Source organism: Piliocolobus tephrosceles, chromosome 20, assembly GCF_002776525.5.
Source record: "Piliocolobus tephrosceles isolate RC106 chromosome 20, ASM277652v3, whole genome shotgun sequence".
Classification (NCBI taxonomy): domain Eukaryota; kingdom Metazoa; phylum Chordata; class Mammalia; order Primates; family Cercopithecidae; genus Piliocolobus; species Piliocolobus tephrosceles.
This window is the reverse complement of record NC_045453.1, coordinates 55972286-55996342: the sequence shown is the minus strand read 5'-3', so window position 1 is coordinate 55996342 and position 24057 is coordinate 55972286. Positions and strand designations below refer to the sequence as shown.

The following is a 24057-nucleotide window of genomic DNA, read 5'->3' as shown; positions in this document are numbered from 1 at the left end:
TATCCAGTTTTCCCAACATTTTGGAAGAGACTATTATTTTCCCCATTGTGTGTTCTTGGAACCCTTATTGAAGATCATTTGACCATAAATGTGTGGGTTTATTTCTGGGTTCTTGCTTCTGATTCGTTAGTCAATATGTCTGCTTTATGCCAGTCCCATACTGTTTCAGTTACTATAGCTTTGTAATATAATTGACATCAGGAAGTGTGATGCCTCCAGCTTTTTTCTTTCCCCTCAAGATTGCTTTGTGTGTTAGTCTGTTTTTGTTGCCATTAAGGAATGCCTTTGACTGGGTAATTTATTTTTTATTTTTTGATTTTATTTATTTATTTATTTTTTGAGATGGAGTCTTGCTCTGTTGTCCCAGCTGGAGTGCAGTGCTGCCATCTAAGCTCACTGCAAGCTCCACCCAGGTTCACACCATTCTCCTGCCTCAGCCTCCCATGTAGCTGGGACTACAGGCACCTGCCACCACACCCAGCTAATTTTTAGAAGAAACAGGGTTTCACCATGTTAGCCAGGATGGTCTTGATCTCCTGACCTTGTGATCTGCCCGCCTTGGCCTCCCAAAGTGCTGGGATTACAGGAGTGAGCCACTGCGCCTGGCTGAGACTGGGTAATTTATAAAGAAAGAAGTTTAATTGGCTCACAGTTCTGCAGGCTGTAGTGGAAGCATAGCAGCATCTACTCCTGGTGGAGGCCTCAGGAATCCTATAATCATGGTAGAAGGCAAAGTAGGAGCCAGGATATCACATGGCGAGAGTGGGAGTAAGAGAGAAGGGAGCAGGGGGACTGCAGATGTCATACTCTTTTATTATTTTATATTTTTTCCGCAATAATGTTGATTTATTATTACTTTATGGACCAGATCTGTGAAAACACACAATCTATGTTCTATGGTCTCCAGAAAAGGGCAAGCATCATTAGGATCATATAAAACGTGTACAGTCAAAATACAGACGATTTCATGATCAACTGTACCATTGGAAACACATAGGACATATGAGTTGGTGAGGTCACTGGAGCCAGGTGAGATAATCTACATAAGTTTCTCCATGTAATTAAATTTTGAGGGAGATTTGCTGGGATTGAAGATAAACAGAAACTGAGGAAGAAGTTTGGGCAATTACCTGGTCCAGCCCCCAACAAATGCAAATAAAGACCTGGCTGTCAAGGAAAATCCATACATCAGTTCTCTCTTAGATATCGAAATCAGAATCTCCAAATGCACTGATTTAATGAAACAGATTTTATCAACCCTAATGATCAATATGTTCTCATGTATTCATAAAATTGCCTTTAAGTCCTTTTTAACTTTTGTGGTACTCTGAAGATGCAAGAAGCTAATTAGTATCATTTTCATAAAATGTAATACACAAGATAGGAGGCTTATGTCATGAGTGACAGTCAGTATTGTGTCACCTAATGGCCAAAAATAACCCAATCATTGAACCTTTAACCACATATCCTATTTTGATCCTGATAATCATTTTAAAAAATTGAAATCAACTTTATTTAGGAATTTCCAACATTGACAACTCTTATAAAAAGCATCCAAGCACAGGACACAGAACTGTAGGAAACAGCATTCTTATGGGTAGCTAACAGACATTAGAACTTCCAACCTTCTTTGAGACACCTGAGCTCACTGTGAACTCTGCTTCCAAGTACTTCAAAGCACACCACAAGCTCGATTTATATTCTCAACCCATCAGCTTCAGTTCACATTACCACACTTATATATCAGTAACAGAAGAGAACACACACCATACAGCATTCATAGCAGTTGACAAAAGGGTAGGAAAATAAAGGTATCATTTCACTTAACACATGCAACTAACATGGGTTGCCTAAGAACAAAGCTCATTGAAAGTCTTCCAACACATGTGGATGTCCTTTGAATGCAAAAGACTTTCATACATTGTTTATTATTGCTGTCTGTATACTCTGTCACCAAAATTACAGGATTGAGAGACACATCTCACCAAGTTAAAAAAATATTCATGATGCCTCATCAACTCTCTGCACTCTCTCCTTCTCTCACTCATTCTAGCCTTCCATGCCTTGGCACCACCAATCCCACACAGTTTCAAAAGTTCAGACAGCCTTCCAGTTCCATATCACAGCCTTGTGTTCATGACGTTGATATGACTCCATGAAATAAGGAGTAGCGAATCAAAATGAGAACACCCACTGTCAAAGACACAGCCTGTGAAGTGTGATGATGAATTCTTGAATGAGACAGCGTGTAGATGGAAGTATTTCTATGGCAGGATATTTACAGTGCTACTTTCAATGAAATGCTTCTGTAAACATTTGAAATGAGATGCACTGCAGAGACTAAATGAAGGCTTCATATTGTACTTTTATATATGAGGTGGAGGGGGACAAGTGTTAAAAAAATAAGAATCAAACACTGTGACACCATGATCTTCCAAAAGGAGATTTTATTAGGGAAAAAAATCATATGGTGGGATTCAAATTAAGACAAGGAGAAAAGAATGTAGTTCTAATCAATGATTTCCATTTTGAGCACTCAAAGAGTTCACTTGATAAGTCCAGGGATAAAATATTACAGATATCAATTGTAATGTATTGATTTTCCAACAGACAAACTGCCAGTCACTTTCAACCACTCAATATTTCAACTCTTTATTTATTCAACTCTTTATGTAACTCAACTCTTAATATATTCCAACTCTTTATGTAACAAAACTTATACAATTCCTTTATCTCTTCATCTTTTTCTAAAGAAAATGGTCAAAAATACTGCTGAATATACGCCACACTGAACAAACCAGTTTTGAAAATTTTTGTATCTTACCATATACTTACCACGAGTTTAGGAAAATTTGAATTCCCACTATTCTGTACTATAACCAACTATAACCCAATGTCTACATTTCCCAGCCAGAAGATTTAGAATCCATGCTTGAGCCAAAGCCTCCATTAAAACCATTGCCTGATCCTGCATTTGATGCTGATTCCCAACCAATTGCTGCACCAGAGTTTGAACCACTGTAAGAGTTATTTCTAGACCCAAAGACCTGATTTGCCTCCCTCTGCATGTTGCCTTTACTTTGGTTATTACTTGGTGGGGCTGACTGGTTCTGCTGGCTGGCTAACATGCTCATCGTACCCCAACTGCTCTGCAGCCATCATGACTGGATTAATGCTGAGCACAATCTACCACCTATATTAGTATCTTGGTTGTTTTCCAAGCCAGATGCACCCCTCTACTATTACCAAATCCACTCATATTCCCAAATCTTCCACTTCTTTCTATCTATTGCTATTGTGTAATTAGGCTTGGCATTGGATATGTGTATGCTGAGTCCTTTAATGATCAAGTCCTCTGCACAAGGAGATTGGGCGATCTGATCATCTGCAAATGTGACAAAGGCAAAGGCCCTGAATGGCTTGGGGATGAAGATATCCACCACTTCTTTGTACTGACAGAAAAACTGCCATAGCTCATCTGCAGTCATGTCCTCTGTACAGCACCCCACAAACACTTTTCTGCTTCTCAAAGGCTCATCTGGGGTTTGCTTAGAGTTGGGAAATTTAGTCATACCATCATCCATCTATCATATGTCACTGTGGCATTACTTTCACGTGTGTTTCATACTCTGTAAAAAGAATAAAGCCAAACTCCTTTGACCAGTTTTAATATCTATCTTTACTAGGACTTCTCCAAAGGTACTAAAATATTCTTTCAGATCCTGTTGCCATAGGAGGAAAAACAAACTCAGAGCACAAACTCACTAATTTACCAGCGCTATTAAGGAAGATATTTTCTGGACTGCTCTTCACTTTCACTGCTGTCTCACCCATTTTTCTTTTGTTATCTTTGGGACAGTTGACAACATATACCAGATTTCCACTGTCAGCATCAGGGGCATGCAGAATTCCTTCTACCAGCAGGATACCTTTCATACATTGAGACACTGGATTCTTGTGGTGAAGCCCACGTGTCCCTGGAAACTGGGCTATAACTGGACAACAGCACTACCCCATTGTATTCTGATGATATTTCAATGAGCTCCTTATTCTCATCTTCACTTACCCAAGTGTATTCAGACATCTTTTACTTCTCCACTTAGGCCACTGCTAGAAAGTCCAACAGGGACACTGAAGTAGTGACAGATCCAAGCACAGCTTAGTTTATTCTCCTTGATAATAATTTTTATTGTTCTTCCTGGGACTCATTCAAGACTTTCTAGAATTCATATTAACTCATGGCCAAACATAAAAATAAGTTGTAACAAGGGATACATAATGTAGAACATTTGGAAGAGCTGTCTCTTGGTTCTTGCCAGCCACGCTCCTTTGGATGTTTAGCTTGTCAGCAGCGATTATCATGGCCAATTACTTGATCTGTATCATCATCCCACATAAGCAATTGTTATGTCTTCAGTGATGACCTGAGAGGAAAATACACTCCAATGGCAAGGTTTGTCATAATGACAGGATCAAGTTCACACATAACAATATTAACCTTAAATGTAAATGGACTAAATGGTCCAATTAAAAGACAGAGACTGGCAAATTGGATAAAGAGTCAAGACCCATCAGTTTGCTGTATTCAGGAGACCCATCTCACATGCAGAGACACATATAGGCTCAAAATAAAGGGATGGAGGAAGATCTACCAAGCAAATGGAGAACAAAAAAAAAGCAGGGGTTGCAATCCTAGTCTCTGATAAAACAGACTTTAAACCATCAAAGATCAAAAGAGACAAAGAAGGCAATTACATAATGGTAAAGGGATCAATTCAACAGGAAGAGCTAACTATCCTAAATATACACCCAATACAGGAGCACCCAGATTCATAAAGCAAGTCCTTAGAGACTTACAAAGAGACTTAGACTCCCATACAATAATAATGGGAGACTTCAACACTCCACTGTCAACATTAGACAGATCAAAGAGACAGAAAGTTAACAAGGATATCCAGGAATTGAACTCATCTCTGCACCAAGCAGACCTAATAGACATCTATAGAACTCTCCACCCCAAATCAACAGAATATACATTCTTCTCAGCACATCACACTTATTCCAAAATTGACCACATAATTGGAAGTAAAGCACTCCTCAGCAAATGTAAAAGAACAGAAATTATAACAAACTGTCTCTCAGACCACAGTGCAATCAAACTAGAACTCAGGACTAAGAAACTCAATCAAAACCGCTCAACTACATGGAAACTGAACAACCTGCTCCTGAATGACTACTGGGTACATAATGAAATGAAGGCAGAAATAAAGATGTTCTTTGAAACCAATGAGAACAAAGATACAACATACCAGAATCTCTGGGACACATTTAAAGCAGTGTGTAGAGGGAAATTTATAGCACTAAATGCCCACAAGAGAAAGCTGGAAAGATCTAAAATTGACACTCTAACATCACAATTAAAAGAACTAGAGAAGCAAGAGCAGACACATTCAAAAGCTAGCAGAAGGCAAGAAATAACTAAGATCAGAGCAGAACTGAAGGAGATAGAGACACAAAAAACCCTCCAAAAAATCAATGAATCCAGGAGTTGGTTTTTTGAAAAGATCAACAAAATTTATAGACCACTAGCAAGACTAATAAAGAAGAAAAGAGAGAAGAATCAAATAGATGCAATAAAAAATGATAAAGGGGATATCACCACTGACCCCACAGAGCAAACTACCATCAGAGACTACTTATAAACACCTCTACGCAAATAAACTAGAAAATCCAGAAGAAATGGATAATTTCCTGGACACTTACACTCTCCCAAGACTAAACCAGGAAGAAGTTGAATCCCTGAATAGACCAATAGCAGACTCTGAAATTGAGGCAATAATTAATAGCCTACCAACCAAAAAAAGTCCAGGACCAGATGGATTCACAGCTGAATTCTACCAGAGGTACAAGGAGGAGCTGGTACCATTCCTTCTGAAACTATTCCAATCAATAGAAAAAGAGGGAATCCTCCCTAACTCGTTTTATGAGGCCAACATCATCCTGATACCAAAGCCTGGCAGAGACACAACAACAAAAGAGAATTTTAGACCAATATCCCTGATGAACATCAATGCAAAAGTCCTCAATAAAATACTGGCAAACTGAATCCAGCAGCACATCAAAAAGCTTATCCACCATGATCAAGTGGGCTTCGTCCCTGGGATGCAAGGCTGGTTCAACATATGCAAATCAATAAACGTAATCCAGCATATAAACAGAACCAAAGACAAAAACCACATGATTATCTCAATAGATGCAGAAAAGGCCTTTGACAAAATTCAACAGCCCTTCATGCTAAAAACTCTCAATAAACTAGGTATTGATGGAACGTATCTCAAACTAATAAGAGCTATTTATGACAAACCCACAGCCAATATACTGAATGGGCAACAGGCACAAGACAGGGATGCCCTCTCTCACCACTCCTATTCAACATAATGTTGGAAGTTCTGGCTAGGGCAATCAGGCAAGAGAAAGAAAGGGTATTCAGTTAGGAAAAGAAGAAGTCAAATCGTCCCTGTTTGCAGATGACATGATTGTATATTTAGAAAACCCCATCATCTCAGCCCAAAGTCTCCTTAAGCTGATAAACAACTTCAGCAAAGTCTCAGGATACAAAATTAATGTGCAAAAATCACAAGCATTCTTATACACCAGTAACAGACAAACAGAGAGCCAAATCATGAATGAACTTCCATTCACAATTGCTTCAAAGAGAATAAAATACCTAGGAACCCAACTTACAAGGGATGTAAAGGACTTCTTCAAGGAGAACTACAAACCACTGCTCAGTGAAATAGGACACAAACAAAAGGAAGAACATACCATGCTCATGGATAGGAAGAATCAATATCGTGAAAATGGCCATGCTGCCCAAGGTAATTTATAGATTCAATGCCATCCCCATGAAGCTACCAATGACTTTCTTCACAGAATTGGAAAAAACTGCTTTAAAGTTCATATGGAACCAGAAAAGACACCACATTGCCAAGACAATCCTAAGTCAAAAGAACAAAGCTGGAGGCCTCACGCTGCCTGACTTCAAACTATACCACAAGGCTACAGTAACCAAAACAGAGATATAGACCAATGGAACAGAACAAAGTCCTCAGAAATAATACCACACATCTAGAGCCATCTGATCTTTGACAAACCTGAGAAAAACAAGAACTGGGGAAAGGATTCCCTATTTAATAAATGGTGCTGGGAAAATTGGCTAGCCATAAGTAGAAAGCTGAAACTGGATCCTTTCCTTACTCCTTATACGAAAATTAATTCAAGATGGATTAGAGATTTAAATGTTAGACCTAATACCATAAAAACCCTCGAAGAAAACCTAGGCAATACCACTCAGGACATCTGCATGGGCAAGGACTTCATGTCTGAAACACCAAAAGCAACGGCAGCAAAAGCCAAAATTGACAAATGGGATCTAATTAAACTAAAGAGCTTCTGCACAGCAAAAGAAACTACCATCAGAATGAACAGGCAACCTACAGAATAGGAGAAAATTTTTGCAATCTACTCATCTGACCAAGGGCTAATATCCAGAACCTACAAAGAACTCAAATTTACAAGAAAAAAACAAACAACCCCATCAAAAAGTGGGCAAAGGATATGAACAGACATTTCTCAAAAGAAGACATGCATACAGCCAACAGACACATGAAAAAATGCTCGTCATCACTGGCCATCAGAGAAATGCAAATCAAAACCACAATGAGATACCATCTCACACCAGTTAGAATGGCAATCATTAAAAAGTCAGGAAACAACAGGCGTTGGAGAGGATGTGGAGAAATAGGAACACTTTTACACTGTTAGTGGGACTGTAAACTAGTTCAACCATTATGGAAAACAGTATGGCTATTCCTCAAGGATCTAGAACTAGAAGTACCATATGACCCAGCAATCCCATTATTGGATATATACCCAAAGGATTATAAATCATGCTGCTATAAAGACACATGCACACGTATGTTTATTGCGGCACTATTCACAATAGCAAAGACTTGGAACCAATCCATATGTCCATCAATGACAGACTGGATTAAGAAAATGTGGCACATATACACCATGGAATACTATGCAGCCATAAAAAAGGATGAGTTTGTGTCCTTTGTAGGGACATGGATGCAGCTGGAAATCGTCATTCTCAGCAAACTGTCACAAGAACAGAAAACCAAACACCGCATGTTCTCACTCATAGGTGGGAACTGAACAATGAGATCACTTGGACTTGGGAAGGGGAACATCACACACCGGGGCCTATTATGGGGAGGAGGGAGGGATTGCATTGGGAGTTATACCTGATGTAAAGGACAAGTTGATGGTTGCTGACGAGTTGATGGGTGCAGCACACCAACATGGCACAAGTATACATATGTAACAAACCTGCACGTTGTGCACATGTACCCTAGAACTTAAAGTATAATTAAAAAAAATGTTTGATAGAACTCATTTATGAAACCATCTTGTCCTGGGCTTTTCTTTGTTGGAAAGTTTTTGATGACTGATTCAATCTCTTGCTGTTTATTGGTCAATTTGTCTTTCTAGTTCTTGATTCATTCTTGATAGCTTGTATGCTTTTAAGAATTAATCCATTTCTTCTAGGTTATCCAATTTATTGGTATATAATTGTTCACAGTAGTCTCTGTGATTCTTTTTGTTTTTGTGTCATCTATTGTAATGTCTCCTTTTTAAAAAGCTCTGATTGTATTTAAGTCTTCTCTTTCTGTTTTGTATTAGGCTAGCAAAAAATTTGATAATTTCATCTTCTCAAAAAAAAAAAAAAACAATTCTTAATTTTATTTTGTCTATTTTTTATTTTTGCTCCAATCTTTATTATTTCCTTCCATCTGCTAACTTTGAGTTTAGTTTGTTTTTCTACTTTTAGTTCCATGAGTTGCAAAGTTAAGTTGTTTAATTGAGATATTTCTTCTTTTTTAAGGTAGGCATTTAACACTGTAAGATTTTGTCTTAATGCTGCCTTTGCTGCATACCATACACTTTGGTAAGATATGTTTTGTCTTCATTTTTCTCAAGGTAATTTTAAAATTTCCATTTGCTTTATTCTTTAATTCAATGGTGTTCAAGTGTGTGGAGTTTAGTTTTCATGCTCTTGTGTGAATTTTCTTGATATTGATTTCTAGTTTCATTCCACTGTGGTTTGCAAGGTACTTGATATAATTTCAATCTTCTTAAATTTTTAAAGACTTGTTTTATGACCCAACATATGGCTTATTCTGGAGAATATTCTGTGTGCCCCTGAAAATAATATGCATTCTGCTGCTATTGGGTGGAAAATTCTATGTCTGTTGTCCATTTGATTAATAGTGTTACTCAAGTCAGCTGTTTCCTTATTGTTTTTCAACCTAAATGTTCTATCCATTATTGAAAGTGGAGTATTGAAGTCTTCAATTATTATTTTTTTGTTGTCAATTTCTTCCTTCAGATATATCAATATTTTACATATTTAGTTGCTCTGTTAGGTGCATATATGTTTACCATTATATCTTCCTCTTGAGTTGACTTTTTAATCATTATATGATGATCTTTGCCAAGTTTTGACTTAAAATCTTTTGTCTAAGTATAGCTCTCCCTGCTTTCTTTTGGTTGCCGTTTGTATAGAATATCTTTTTCTATCCCTTTACTTTCAGGCTATGTGTGTTCTCACATTTAAAGTGAATTGTTTATAGACACTACGTCACTGGATCATGTTTTTTAATCCACTCCACAACTCTATGCCTTTACATTGGAGAATTTAATCCATTTACGTTTAAAGTGATTGTTGTTATGTAAGAACTTACTATTGCTATTTTGTTAATTGTGGTCTGTTTTGCAGTTCTTTTGCCCCTTTCACTCTTTTTTTTTATCTCCTTTTGTTGTCTCATATATATATATATATATATATATATATATATATATATATATATATACATATTTTTTTTTGTAGCAGTTTGGTTTGCTTCCTTTCTCTTTGTCTATTTGTGTATCTATTATAGACTTTTCTTTTGTGGTTAACATGGGGCTTGTGTAATTCTTGTAGTTATAAGCATCTATTTTAATTTGATAACAACTCAAGTTCAATTGCATACATAAATTCTGTACTTTATCCCCTTCCTCACATATACTTTGTGTTCTTGAAGTCAGAATTTTTATGTTATGAGTCTGTTCACAATTTTTAAAAAATATATTTCTAAATCAACACAAAATTATACCTATTTATGGAGTACATAGTGGTGTTTTAATATATGCAATGTATAGTGATCAAATCAGGGTAGTTAACATATTCATCACCTCAAACATTTATCATTGGTGTTGAGAACACTCAAAATCCTCTCTTTTAGATATTTGAAAATGTATAATAAATTATTGTTAGCTGTAGTCACCCCACAGTGCTCTAAAACACTGGAACTTATTCTTGCTATCTAGCTGCAAATTTTGTATAATTTAATAGATCCCTCCCTATCCCTCTCATTAATCTCAGACCCTACTAACTACTATTCTACTCTCTACTTCTATGAGATCAACATTTTTAGCTTCTAAATAAGAGTGAGAACATACATGTTACCACATTTTTCTGTTTGTAGTTACTCTTAATACTTTTGTCCTTTAACTTTTATGTTAGGCTTCTAGGTACTTTGCATACAACTTACAGTGTTATCTTATTCTGTATTTGAGTTTATTTTTACTTTTACTAGTAAAATTTATACTTTTATATGATTTCACATTATTCTTTAGTGTGTTTTCGATTCCATTCGAAGAACTTTCTTCGACATTTCTTTTAAGGCAGATCTAGTGATAACAAACCATCCAGGTTTTTTTGGGTCCTGGAAAGTCTTAATGTCTCTTATATTTTTAAAAGATAGCTTTGCAGAGTAAAATAGTCTATGTTGGCAATTATTTTTCCTTTTTTTCTGGACAAAGAAGAGGAATATACATTACTTCTTGATTCCTCCTCACTTAAGAATTAGGTTGTTATTTGTAGTGTGTACGTGGCTGCAGAATACTTTTCTTCTTACAGAATGTTCAACATTACAGCTTGCTCTCTCTGTAATTGGAATATAAAATATTAGTGTCTTCTTGTCTGTAAGTTTTATGTCAAGAAATCTGCTAATCTTGGTATAGATAGTTTTGTATTAAACCTGTTTGGAGTCCTGTATACTTCTTGAGTCTGAATGTCTATTTCCTTTCCCAGATTTGTAAAGTTTTCTATTATTATTTCTTTAAATATACTTGCATTTTTAATCTTTTTTTTGGTGACTCCTATAACATGTATATTGGTTCACTTCATAAGATCTATATTGCTTCCATAACTCTCATAGTCTTTTTCACTCTTTTCATTGTTTTAATATTTTCTCCCCCAATTGAATAATTTCAGATGATCTCTCTTCCAATTCATGGATTCCTTCATCTGCTCGATCCAGTCTGCTATTGTAGCTCTCTATTGCATTTTTAGTTCAGCCATTGTATTCTTTAGCCTCCAGCATTTCTAGTTTTAAAAAATGTTTTCTTTTTCTTTTTTTTTTTTTTGAGACAGAGTCTCGCTGTGTTGCCCAGGCTGCAGTGCAGTGGCTGGATCTCAGCTCACTGCAAATTCTGCCTCCTGGGTTTAAGCCATTCTCCTGCCTCAGCCTCCCAAGTAGCTGGGACTACAGGCGCCCGCCACCTCGCCCGGCTAGTTTTTTGTATTTTTTAGTAGAGACAGGGTTTCACCGTGTTAGCCAGGATGGTCTCGATCTCCTGACCTCGTGATCTGCCCGTCTCGGCCTCCCAAAGTGCTGGGATTACAGGCTTGAGCCACCGCGCCTGGCCTAAAAAATGTTTTCTATCTCTTTGTTGAATTTCTTGTTTTGTTATTGCATTGTTTTCCTAATTGTTTTTTGTTAAATTTGTGTATGTTCTTTTGGGCTCACTGAGCTTCTTTAGAACAATTATTTTGAATTTTTTGTCACATAGTTCATGGATTTTCTTTTCTTTGTGGTCAGGCACTGGACATTAATTTTTTTGGTGGTGTTTTCTTGATTTTTCTCGTTTCTTTTATGCTTTCGTTGGCATTTGTGGATTTAAATAAATATCACCTCTTCTAGACTTTATAGACTGGCATTCGTAAGGAAAGACTTTCACTTGCAGGGGAGAGGGAGCATGGGATTCCTGGAACTGGGCATGGGAAGGCATGCTGGAGTGTGCCATGGTACACCAGATCCAGTGGTGCATGGTGCTCCAATTTGGAGGCATGAAGAAGCTCTGTGTCCAAGGGAACTTGGTGATTGGTGTCTCAGGTAGCAGGGGTCTGTGATATGGGAAACTTTGTAGTCCTTGTCATCAAAAGCTTCAAGGGAGTCAACAGTGATTTAAAGGCTGTTGGAGTCCTCAGGAGTGCCTCTTGTTACAGTGGCAAGCATACTTTTTTAGGAGGGTCAAGGCAGGTGGTGGCAGGGGTCAGTGTTGGTGGTTGTGTGCTGGCTTTGGGGTATGGGGCCAGTGGCATGTGTACGCTCAGCTGTGGAGGCTGGCTGCAACCACATATGTGGTGGTGGGGACTGGCAGTGGTGATTGAGGTTAGCTACATACGTACACAAGGTGGTTGCATTGACTTTCAGGACTGGGGTGACCATGGCCACACTGGCCGGAATGGCTCTGGTGGTGGGAAGTAGGGAACTGCATCTGAGGCAGCCATGGTCTGCAAAAACTGCACTGCCCTCATCAGCAAAACTGTGGGATGTCTGTGGCAGCTATGATGGCTATTGGTTTCTTTAGCAGCAATGGGACAACAGGCCTCTGGGGACCACCGTGGCTTCTGTGTGTGGGTAATACAGATAGTACCACCCCTCTTCTTTATTTCTAGCCATCTCCAGATGTTTTGGTACACTGATCTTAGAAACCTGAGTGGAGTGAAACCAAAGTAAGTTTTCCAGGAAGTACCTTGAAAGGCTGGGGGAGCTGATTCCTTACCTTGCTTGTTTTTTTCTCATGAGAGAAATTCATGGGTTGAAGAGATCTCTTTTGCTACTTAACTGTCCTTCCCTGGGGGATGGGCTGATGTAGGAAAAATTAAACTGTTCTTCTTACCTTTTGTGTGTGGTTATTCAATTTTCTTTTTCTCCAGTGTGCTGCTGCAGCTTTTTAACTGCACTCTTGAACTCTCCCAGAGCTATTTTTTGTTCAGGGATACCTGTCTTAATTGTTACTTTTTTGGAATGTTGAAGGCTAGGATCTTCTACTCTACAATCTTACTGATGTCCTCTAAAGATTTGTTATTTTAAGCTGTTAAATTTTGAGGTAATTTGATGCATAGTAATTGATAATGCTATTGTCATATAGTCTGCTAATAAGGACACTTTTCTTTCCCTCTCTTCCTTCCTTTCTTTCCTTTCCTTCCTTTCCTTCCTTCCTTTTTCTTTCTTTCTTTCTCTTTCTTTCTTTCTTTTTCTTTCTTTGTCTCTCTCTTTCCTTCCTTCCTTCCTTCCTTCCTTCCTTCCTTCCTTCCTTCCTTCCTTCCTTCCTTTCTTTCTTTCTTATCTTTCTTTCTTATCTGTCTCTTTCTTTCTTTCTTTCTTCCCTCCCTCCCCCTTCCTTCCTTCCTTCTTTCCTTCCTTCTTCCCTCCCTCCCTCCTTCCTTCCTTTCCTTCCCTTTCTTTCCTCCTCTTTCTTTCCTCCCTCTTTCTCTCTTTCTCTTTGTCTCTTTTTCTCTCTTTCTTCCTTCTTTCTTTCTCTCTCTCTCTCTTTCTTTCTTTCTTTCTCTCTTTCTTTTCTTTCTTCCCTCCCTCCCTCCTTCACTTCCTTCCTGTCTTTCTTCCTGTCTTCCTTCCTTCTTTCCTGCCTTCCCCTTTCTTTCTTTTCTCCCTCTTTCTCTGTGCTAATACAGATGTTTTTAATTACTCCAGTTGTTTACTAGCTCTTAGCAACTTTAATGATGAGTCCCTTTCTTTTTCTTCAAATTATCTAGGCTACTCTTGTCTTTTGATCCTCTTGAATAAATTTTATAATCGTCTTGCCAAGTATCTTGAAAAACACTGTTAGAAGAGCTTACAGAGGGCTGGCATGCACATGGTAACTTTGTGCAGGCTATAAGAGGCTTCTGGCCGCTTGCTGGTCAGCCAGATACCCAACTTTGGTCACAAGTGATGCCACAGCATCTCAAGGAGATGTACAATCACAAATACTGGGTTTGTGCTCTGCACTAACATATGATACAAATATTGGTGAAAATAATACTGTTGCCCTCCTGAATGGGAAATTAATTTTATCACTGGATACAGACACTTATGAAGAAACTGAACTTCAAGAGTGTCCATTTAAAGAAGTGCTGACACCAATGTTTACAGATGTTGACAAGCTTGTAAGACTCATACAGGACTGTTCACGAGGCCAACCAGAGAGAGGCCCTGCAGAAGACCCTGGGCCAGAACTGGGAGGAACATGTCTCTTTAGTGACTTGGATGGAAGCCAGAATTGTGTATAGAGAGAAAGAGTAAGAGGGAGGGAGGGAGGGAGAGAGAGAGAGAGAGAGAGAGAGTGTGTGTGTGTGTGTGTGTGTGTGTGTGTGTGTGTGTGTGTGTGTGAAAGAGAGAGAGAGGTTCTGAGAGGGGCCAACATAGAAATGGCCCTGGATATCAGGTAGCATGGGCCCTTTGTTTTGAGAGGCTCCAGCTAAATTGGGGCTCCAGTACCAGAGTGGCAAGCAGTCGCTGGGCATGGGTGTCCACATGTGCTTTCCATCGGATACTACTTTTACCTGGTGGATGGCCTAATTCCTAGTTGTCTGAACTGTGACCAGGGTGTCCTTCAGGTGGGAAACTTGTTTATACTGGCTGATGCCTATAGCTCTTGCTGACCTAAGTCCAGTTTATGCCTGCCTAACCATTGCTGTGGCCTGGGAGCCTGCCCTTATGTTCTCCTTGGCATCCCAGGGAAAACCAAGCCTGAGTAGCCCCTAGTTCTTCAGATGGAAGGTACAAATTCAATACAACATCACAATAGGAAATAAATTCAAAGATTTATTACAAGCCCTGAGCAGGGAGGACACCTTGGGAAGTCCTTTATCATCAGGTCATGTGAGGCTGGAATGAAGAGTCAGGCAGAGAGAGACACACACACAGACATATACACCAAGGGGCTACATGGAGCCTCAGCTTCCTGGAGACCCCTTACTGGACTCCCATACTTGGCCCCAGTGGATGGCCAAGGAGTTATTGGCTGTACCGGCCACATAACATTTTTGCATTCACTGCCTGACCACTGGCAACTCTACTCCCCCATCTCCTGGTTGAAGAGCTTCGTGGAGTTGCATGGAAAGCATCACATTAGGCATCAAGCTGTAACACCAGCACTGGAGCCTGGTCATGGAGAGTGTGGTTCCCTTGGACAGTGGCCATTTCACCTGCATGGTGGAGAACAAGTTTTGTAGCATCCAGCAGATGTACATGCTACACCTGCTGGAAACTGCCAGCCATCCAGAGGGTGGTGCTGGACAGTGAGGTGGAGTTTCATTGCAAGGTGTACTGAGACTTAGCATGAAAGGCAGCAAGGTGGGCTCTGAAGGCGCACTCTGCCTCACAGTGCTCAAGTAGCATGTGACAAGCTTGTGGGATTTGGGGCAACTCCAGGAGGAAGGCATTATTTCTTGTTCTGATAAGTGGTGGTCAGGTCCAGTTTGCACTCATGGAAGTTCAGTCTTTGGGATGTGCAGTTCCATGGGTCTGAATCAATGTGCAGTGTCTCCTCTCCATTACTCCAGCACCGCAGGTAGCAGCTTCTTCATCCTCAAGGTCCCCAGTGTGTCCCCTTTGTTGCCAAACTCTCTCTACTCTGTCAGCCCCTGGCAACCACTGATTTTTTCTTAGTCCCTATGGTTTGGCCTTTTTCAGGATGGCCTATGAATTGGAAACACGCAGTGGGTAGTTTTTGTGTCTGGCTTCTTTCACTTAGCGAAATGCACCTAAGCTTCATTTATGTTACTACAGATTCAGTGGTGTCTTCCCTTTTATCACTGAGTTGTTTATGGGTGTACCACCATTTCTTTATTCATTCCCTTGTTGAAGATCATCTTGGTTGCTTCCAGAGTTTAGTGATTATGAATAAAGCAGTGAATGTGGCCTGAAAAAAAAAAAAAAAAAAAAAAAAGAAAAACACTGTTAGTAATTTTATTTGGGGTTATAGACTAATTTGGAGGAGAACTAACTTCTTTTTGATATTGTCTTCCCATCCAAGGTAATCTGTTTAATTTAGGTCACTGTCTCCAGCTTTTGATTACATTTGTTAGTCTTCCCTATTAAGGACTTTTGTGTCATTTATTCAATTTTTCTATTTCTAAATATTTAGATGCTTTTTGTTGCTACCGTGCTTTGTATTTTTTCCCTGATTAAATGTTCTGAGAATTTCTTTTTCTGATATTTAAAGGGACTTCTAATTTCTGCATATTGACCTTTGTCCAGTAACTTTGCTGAACTTAAAAGCTTTTGATAGTTTGGGGTATTTTCGTGTGTTTTATGTTTAGGTAATCATGTGTTATGATTTTACTTCTTATATCTTTTATTTCTTTTGTCATCTTAATTTATTATACAACTCAGAAATCTAGACCAATGTTAAATTGAAGCAATGATAGCAGAAATCCTTTCTTTTCCCCCTGATTATTAAGATAATGCATCAATCTATTTCAATTAAGAATGATTCTTACTGTGGATTGTTTGGTAGGTACCCTATTACTAAGGTATTTGGCACCCAAATCTAAGTGTTGGTATGTTTCGTTTTGGACTGTTCGGTTTCCCTAGGGTGGAACATTTAATCCTCTGCCTGCAGGTTAGGCCTGGCAGTCAAATATTCTCAGTGGCAAGACAAGAAGGGCACTTGTAATCTTATCATGAAATTATTTCTCTGTTTTCACTTTGGCTCCTCATCCCTGCCCTTCACTGTGCTGCTTCTCGTAGATTGAGCCTATCTGATATGGCCCTTCCTGGGTGTAGATCCATCTTTTGTTAGGCTTGAGAGGTTGTGTGTAAGAAGGAACAAGTTTGTTAGACTTTCGTTTTTCAATGGTTTTCATCATTGGGCTTCCATAGGTACTTGATGCCTCCATTTCAGGTATTTCTGGGTTTCTGCTGTGTGAGTCAGACACTTCATATTGCCTTCTTAACCTCACAGATTGGCTGCTAGTTTTCAGCTTTTTCTGCTCTGTTGAGCCAGTTACCACTCATCCATCTGTGTTCCTTCTTCTAAAACTTTCTTGACATTTCTCATTTCTTTTTCTATTACTTTGTGTTTACATGTTTATTCCTTTTTAAAATTTCTTTTTGGAGCTTTGGGGGAAGTAAGGATAAATAATTGGATTGAGTTTCTATGTTTAACTGGAAGTCCTGATTTATCTTTTCATCCCTTTTTTCATAATTTCTATTTCATCTATGTCATCACATCTACACAAATAGCATATAGCTGGATAAAAATCTGATTAAAAATTCAATCTTAGAGTCTTTGTTTTTTAAATTAGTGAGTTTAACTTATTTACATTTATTGAGAGTATGGTTACACTTGAATTTATTTACATTACATTACTTCATATTTTTTATATACCTAGTATTTTTCCTACTTTTTTCCCTTTTTCTGGTGTCTATTTTATTGAGTTTTTTATATTTCTTGTTTTCTCCTCTCTATTAGTTTAGAAATCATAGCTTCTATTTCCATGATTTTAGGGGTTACACTTAAATGTTAAATCAGTAAGAAAAAAACCAAACTATTCCATTAAAAAGTGGGCTAAGGACATGAATAGACAATTCTCAAAAGAAGAGGTACAAATGGCCAACAAACATATGAAAAAATGCTTATCATCACTAATGATCAGAGAAATGTAAATCAAAGCCACAGTGCGTTACCACCTTACTCCTGAAGAATGGCTATAATCAAAAAATCAAAAAACAGATTGTTTTAATCAGAGACCAGATGTTGGAGTGGATGTGGTGAACAGGGGACACTTCTACACTGCTGGTGGGAATGTGAACCAGTGCAGCCCCTATGGAAAACAGTGTGGTGATTCCTTAAAGAACTAAAAGTAGAACTACCATTGGATCCAGCAATCCCACTACTGGGTATCTACCCAGAGGAAAAAAAGTCATTATTCGAAAAAGATACTTGCACACACATATTTGTAGTAGCACAATTCACAATTGCAAAATCATGGAACCAACCCAAATGCTCATCAACCAATGAGTAGATAAAGAAACTGTGATATATATGAGATATATATATATAATATATATATATTATATATATATATGAATAATGGAATACTACACATCCATAAAAAGGAATGAATTAACAGCACTTGCAGTGATCTGGATGAGACTGGAGACTATTATTCTGAGTGAAGTAACTGGGGAATGGAAAACCAAACATCGTATGTTCTCACTGATATGTGGGGGCTAAGCCATGAGGATGCAAAGGCATAAGAATGATACAATGGACTTCAAGGACTTGGGGGGAAGAGTGGGAGGGGGTTCAAGGAATAAAAGATTACAAATATGGTGCAGTGTATACTACTTGGGTGATGGGTGCATCAAAATCTCATATATCACCATCAAAGAACTTACTCATGTAACCAAACCTGTACCACAATAATTTATGGAAAAATAAAATTAAAATTTACATATTTGATTTAACCAAATTTAAACTTAACCAATGCCTCTACCCTTATCCTGATCAAAACAAACTCCTTAGCATTATTAATTCTGATTACCAATTCTTGATTGCCATATTTTTCTTTTCTTTTTCCTTTTCCTTTTTTTTTTTTTTTTTGAGACAGAGTCTCTCTCTCTCTCTCTCTCTCACTCAGGCTGGAGTACAGTGGTGCAGTGGCACGATCTTGGCTCACTGCAACCTCCACCTCCTGGGTTCGAGTGATTCCCCTGCCTCACTCAGCCTTCTGAATAGGTGGGATTACAGGTGCCTGCCACCACGCCCAGCTATTTTTTTTGTATTTTAGTAGAGATACGGGGTTTCACCATCTTGGCCAGGCTGGCCTTGAACTCCTGACCTCATGATCCACCTACCTCAGCCTCCCCAAGTGCTGGGATTACAGGTGTGAGCCACCGCGCCTGGCTGATTGCCATCTTCTTCTGTCTTTCAGGATTCTTTTGTCTTATGTTTAGCTATACATTTTTCTATATACCCAAATGAATTGTTATTATCATTATTATTATTGTAACTGTGTTTTTAACAATTTATTTGCTCACAATTGCTTCTAGCATTTAGCATTTTTCTTCTGGGTTCAGTTAATCTATTACTGAAGAACATGATTTAGTAGTTATTTCAGTAAAAGTCATTGAGAAATACATTCTCTTTAGATAACTAAAAGCGTATGTTTTTCACTATTCATTTTGAAATCATGGTTAGCTGGGTACAGAGTTTTAAGGCCATAGCTAGCTCTTTCTACACATTGAAGATATTTTCCATTGTCTCTGATACCTGTTACTGCTTTGGAAAGGTATTCTGATTGTTCTTTGTAGTTAATTTCTCCCCCAATTTTTTTTTCCTGTAAGATTGTCTTTTTTTGTTTTCCAGATTTGTTAAAATATATCTAGGCATGGTTTTATTTTTATTTTTGTTTTATTTATTTGTTTGAGACAGAGTCTCACTCTGTTGCCTATGCTGTAGTGCAGTGGCACAATCATGGCTCACTGAAGCCTTGACTTCCCAGGCTCGAGTGATCTTCCCACCTCAGCCTCCTGAAAAGTTGGGACTACAGGTGCACACCACCACTACCAGTTAATTGATTTTTTTTTCTTTTCATGGAGATGGGGTCTCTCTATGTTGCCCAGACTGGTTTCAAACTCCTGGGCTCATGTGATCATCCTACTTTGGCCTCCCAAAGTGTTGGGATTCTAGGTGTGAGCCACCATGCCTGGTTATATTTTATGCTTACAAGATTAAAACAACACATTTTTGGTGTGAATTTATTTCTTTTTTTTATGCTTACAAGTTTTGTGCTTCTTTAATCTGAGGAGTTATATTTTTCAATTATTGGAAATTCCTAGCCATTATCTTCCCAAATATCACCTCTGTATTTTTTTGGGGTGGGGGGAACCTCCAGTTTTTCGTAAGTTAGATCTTCTCATTCTGCCTCATGTTTACACATGTCTAATTTAAAAGAAAAATTTGTCTCTCGATAGTTCTTTATTTTCTATAATATGAATTATTTCAACTTAACCAATCTGTGTTTTAACCCATCTGTTGAGATTTAATTTCAATTTGACTGGTTCTTTCTCCAAACTTTCCAACTCTTTTCTTTTTCCTGAGAATATTCTGTTCTTTCATTATAGTGTCCATGTTTTTTTTCTTAGCTCTTTATTAAAAACATACTTTTTCCTAATCTTTCTCAGATTATTTTACTATCTCAAATTCTTGGTATGATACATATTCCAGTTTTTTGTATCTACTGACTTTCTCTAATAGTGGATTTTTTCCTCATGTGGTGTATAATTTTTGAATGTGAGCTTATTTTCTTCAGGGTTTAAAAATGCTTTGCATGTGTGTGTATGTGTTGTGTGCAGCCTACACTACAGTTTTGTTTTGCCTCTGCCTGATGCCCTTGGGACTTTTAGGCTATCCGATCAGCCTGGAACTCTGGTATCACTTGAATAGTGTAACTCTAGAACTGCTCAGGCTTACCATTTTAATTTTTTATGAGAAAATTCTATTTTATTTCACCCAACATTTTGGGAAAAAATAAACTTCCTTGATGCACCCCTAGGCCAAAACACTGATTATTTAAATTTTTAACACAGCAGCTAATATTATCAGTGTAAGTAAACATTTTATTAGGGAAGCTACTTAGCACTAACTGCAGTGCGGGAGTCCACTGTGAATTAATCTTGCAGATGGTCTTTCTGATCACTGATTCTCAAGGGGTTGTAAAGCAGGACTAGAGAGAGAGAAGCAAAACAAGTGCATCTTGAGGGTCTTTTAGGGGATGATAGCTCCTTTGACATATTCTTTAGTAGTTCCAAGACTAAATTGTCCTTTTTTTGTTTTTAAAGGTCATTTCATTTCTGAAAGTCAGTAATTGATGCGATTCCTTTGAGTTTTCTGGTTTATATTCCCCTCTCCTTGAAATTATTCTTTCTCTGAAGATGCTCTGCCTGTACTGTATATGACCGACTTCATTTTTCATATCAGATTTCACCTTTTTGTTCTTTGCTATTTTGGTAATCATCAGTGATGTATTATCCCCAATGGCCAGTCTCCATGTGTGGTGTCTGATCTAATCTGAATTTCTGTAAATATTATTTAAGCCTCAGAATTCTGAGTTACACTGTTCTCTCCTCTTTCTTGTGTTCATTGTTCTTAGAGTTAGTAACACATCATTTAGCACTTTATTATTTCCAGCTCAAGTTATGGTGAATGACTTAAAATTTGGGGTCATGTCTTGGGGGAATCAATCTAATCTAATTCATGATATTGTGAGTCACAGATACTTCTCTTTTCTGAGACATATTTCTTAGGGTCCTAAGCACATATATTATTCATATCAATGAAATATTGATATGAAGTACAATATAGGTACAATATTGTACGAAGTACAATATAGGTATTTTAAAAATAAATGGTGGAGGGCTATACATATTCTTCCCCTCATTAGGACGAGAAATACAATTTACTAAATTTGCTCTTCTTTCCCCCTTGTTTGTTCTTTACTAAGCAAAATATATTTTTGGTCATATGTAAGTGATAAATGCAAACAAAGCAGCTCTTTTAAGTTATAAACTACATTTGCTGTCAAGCCAGAGAAATGAGATAATTTGCCTACATTAATAGAAAAGTGTCACTAATTTTTATTTTTTGAAGTTTCTACTTTAGAATTGATTGAGATTATCTCAGACAGCATTAAATGTGAGGCTTTCAATGATGGCTTTTTTTTCCTGACTTTTATTGTGGTCTTTTCTAATATACCTATTAGAGAACTGACATATTTCTATTTTTCTCACAAATAAAGGACAATAGTATTATTTAAGCGCTAACAGGTATTTATAGAGATGCATGCATGTTTGTCTAGTTCACTTTCTTTTTCTTTATTAGACACAGAATTTGAAGAGAAATATAGACATTCTAGTTAAACAGTTAACATGTGAGCAAAATATATTGGTTTTTCTTTAAAAAGTCAGAATTCAGAATTTCTGCCATATTCCCTGAAGTGTGTTATTAATTCTCTTGGCAAGTTACACAGCAAAATGAAAGTATTTATGAATGTGGCTACTTCTTTTAACAAGTTCCAATAACTGCTTCCTAAACCTTATGTTTTTATATCAATTACATACAGTAAGCACTGAAATCAACCAAAGAGAACTGCAGAGGCCCGACTTGAGATATTCTCATTAAATGAGGACTGCTGCCTGCCAAAAGTAAAATGTGGATATAATTTTATAACACCATTTTATAATTAAAGTCATAAGTGAGGTTTCCTGCTATTGTTGAAAAATGTGTCATGATAAATTTAAATCAAAGAACAGGCAAAGAAAGGTCTGCAAAGTAACAGATGAAGGCAACTCAGATGGTACAGAAACAAGGCCTGGTGCAGAAAAGAAACACATGCAAACAATTTTAGTGAAATAATTACATTTATTGTAGATGGATTTCTGTTTTAGAAACGATAACCACTTAGAAACGGTTTTCATTCATGTCAGATTGAGGTTAACTTGTTGGTACTGTCTGTCTATAGAAAGATTCTTTTTAACCAGCAGGGAAATTTAATACATTGATTTAGTGATAAGACCATATCTTCTGACCAAACACCCACTAAAAAAAGTTCTCTAAAACTGAAGAATGTGACTGTAATATGTGGAAGTCCACAGTAGTTAGCATTGCCAGATTTAGCAAATAAAAAATACAGGACACTCAGTTGAATTTAAATTTCAGATAAGGAATGAATACTTCTTTTTTAGTATAAGTATGTACCAAATATTACATGAGACATACTTATACTAAAAATATATTTGTTGCTTACCTGAAATGCAAATATAACTGGGTGTTCTGTATTTCACCTGGCAACCTTAACACAGATAAAAATACAAATTTTGGCAAGGAATTTTATATTTTTGAACTAAATATTTGGAAGAGAATAAATATAACTGATCAGAGCGGAGAATGAGGTAAATTTATTTTTGTACTGTCAGCCTTAATAGTATAGTATTAATTAATAGTATACTTAATAGTATAGTATTAATAGTAAGTATAAATAGTATACTTAATTTAATAGTACTATTAAATTTCTAACATCCCAGTTATGTCAATGATGATTTCTGTTCAGTGATGAGGAAGATTTTTGCCTTTCTGCTGGACCCACTTTGCTGGTGAACACAACCCATTTAAAAGAGCTTCTCTCCAAAGGAGACATGTTGATTCATATACATGGATAGATTTAATCATTGCGACATTCCTGGCTTTAGTAAGTCGTGTTCGTCTAATGTGATGCCTGTTCCCAATGTATCAATTCATTCATCTTGTCTCTAATACAAGCCATGTGTTTCATATGGGAGTTGAAAGAACATTAATCAGAATCTCCCCCTCAACCAGTCCAAGGGGATGCAAAGTCTGTGGTTACATCTCAAATGTCAAGATATGGGGAAATGGAAATAACATTCAAAGCATCTCACTTGTAATCCATACCGTTGTTACAATTGCTATGAAATATGTTGGGGACGGGAAGGCAATGTACCATAAAGCAGTGTCTGTTCGGTGGAAACTGGCTGGAAGGGGCTGAAGGAGCTGTATCTGCTTTTCCTCAGCAGGCACAACTCCCATTGAATCTACGAGAAGGCAGAAATTGGTATCCAAACTTTTGTTGCGTTCCTTTAAGAGTAGGGGAAACGTATAGTCATCTATACCTCAATTTTCCTGTTATAGGTCAGTGGTTCTCCATCTTGGCTGCACATAGGAACCACTTGGCAATTTGTAGAACTCCCAATGCCAAGGCCACACCCAAGACCAATTAAATTATAATCTTTGGGGTGGGAACCCAGGCATCAGTTGTAATCAAAACTCCCCAGGTGGTGCCAATATGCAGCCAGA

General features: G+C 37.6%; 1 pseudogene; it reads right to left on the bottom strand.

Annotated features, from left to right (window-relative positions):
* Positions 1-2897: 2897 nt before the first annotated feature.
* On the bottom strand, positions 2898-4084 carry LOC111546483 (annotated as a pseudogene).
* Between the last annotated feature and the right edge of the window lie 19973 nt (positions 4085-24057).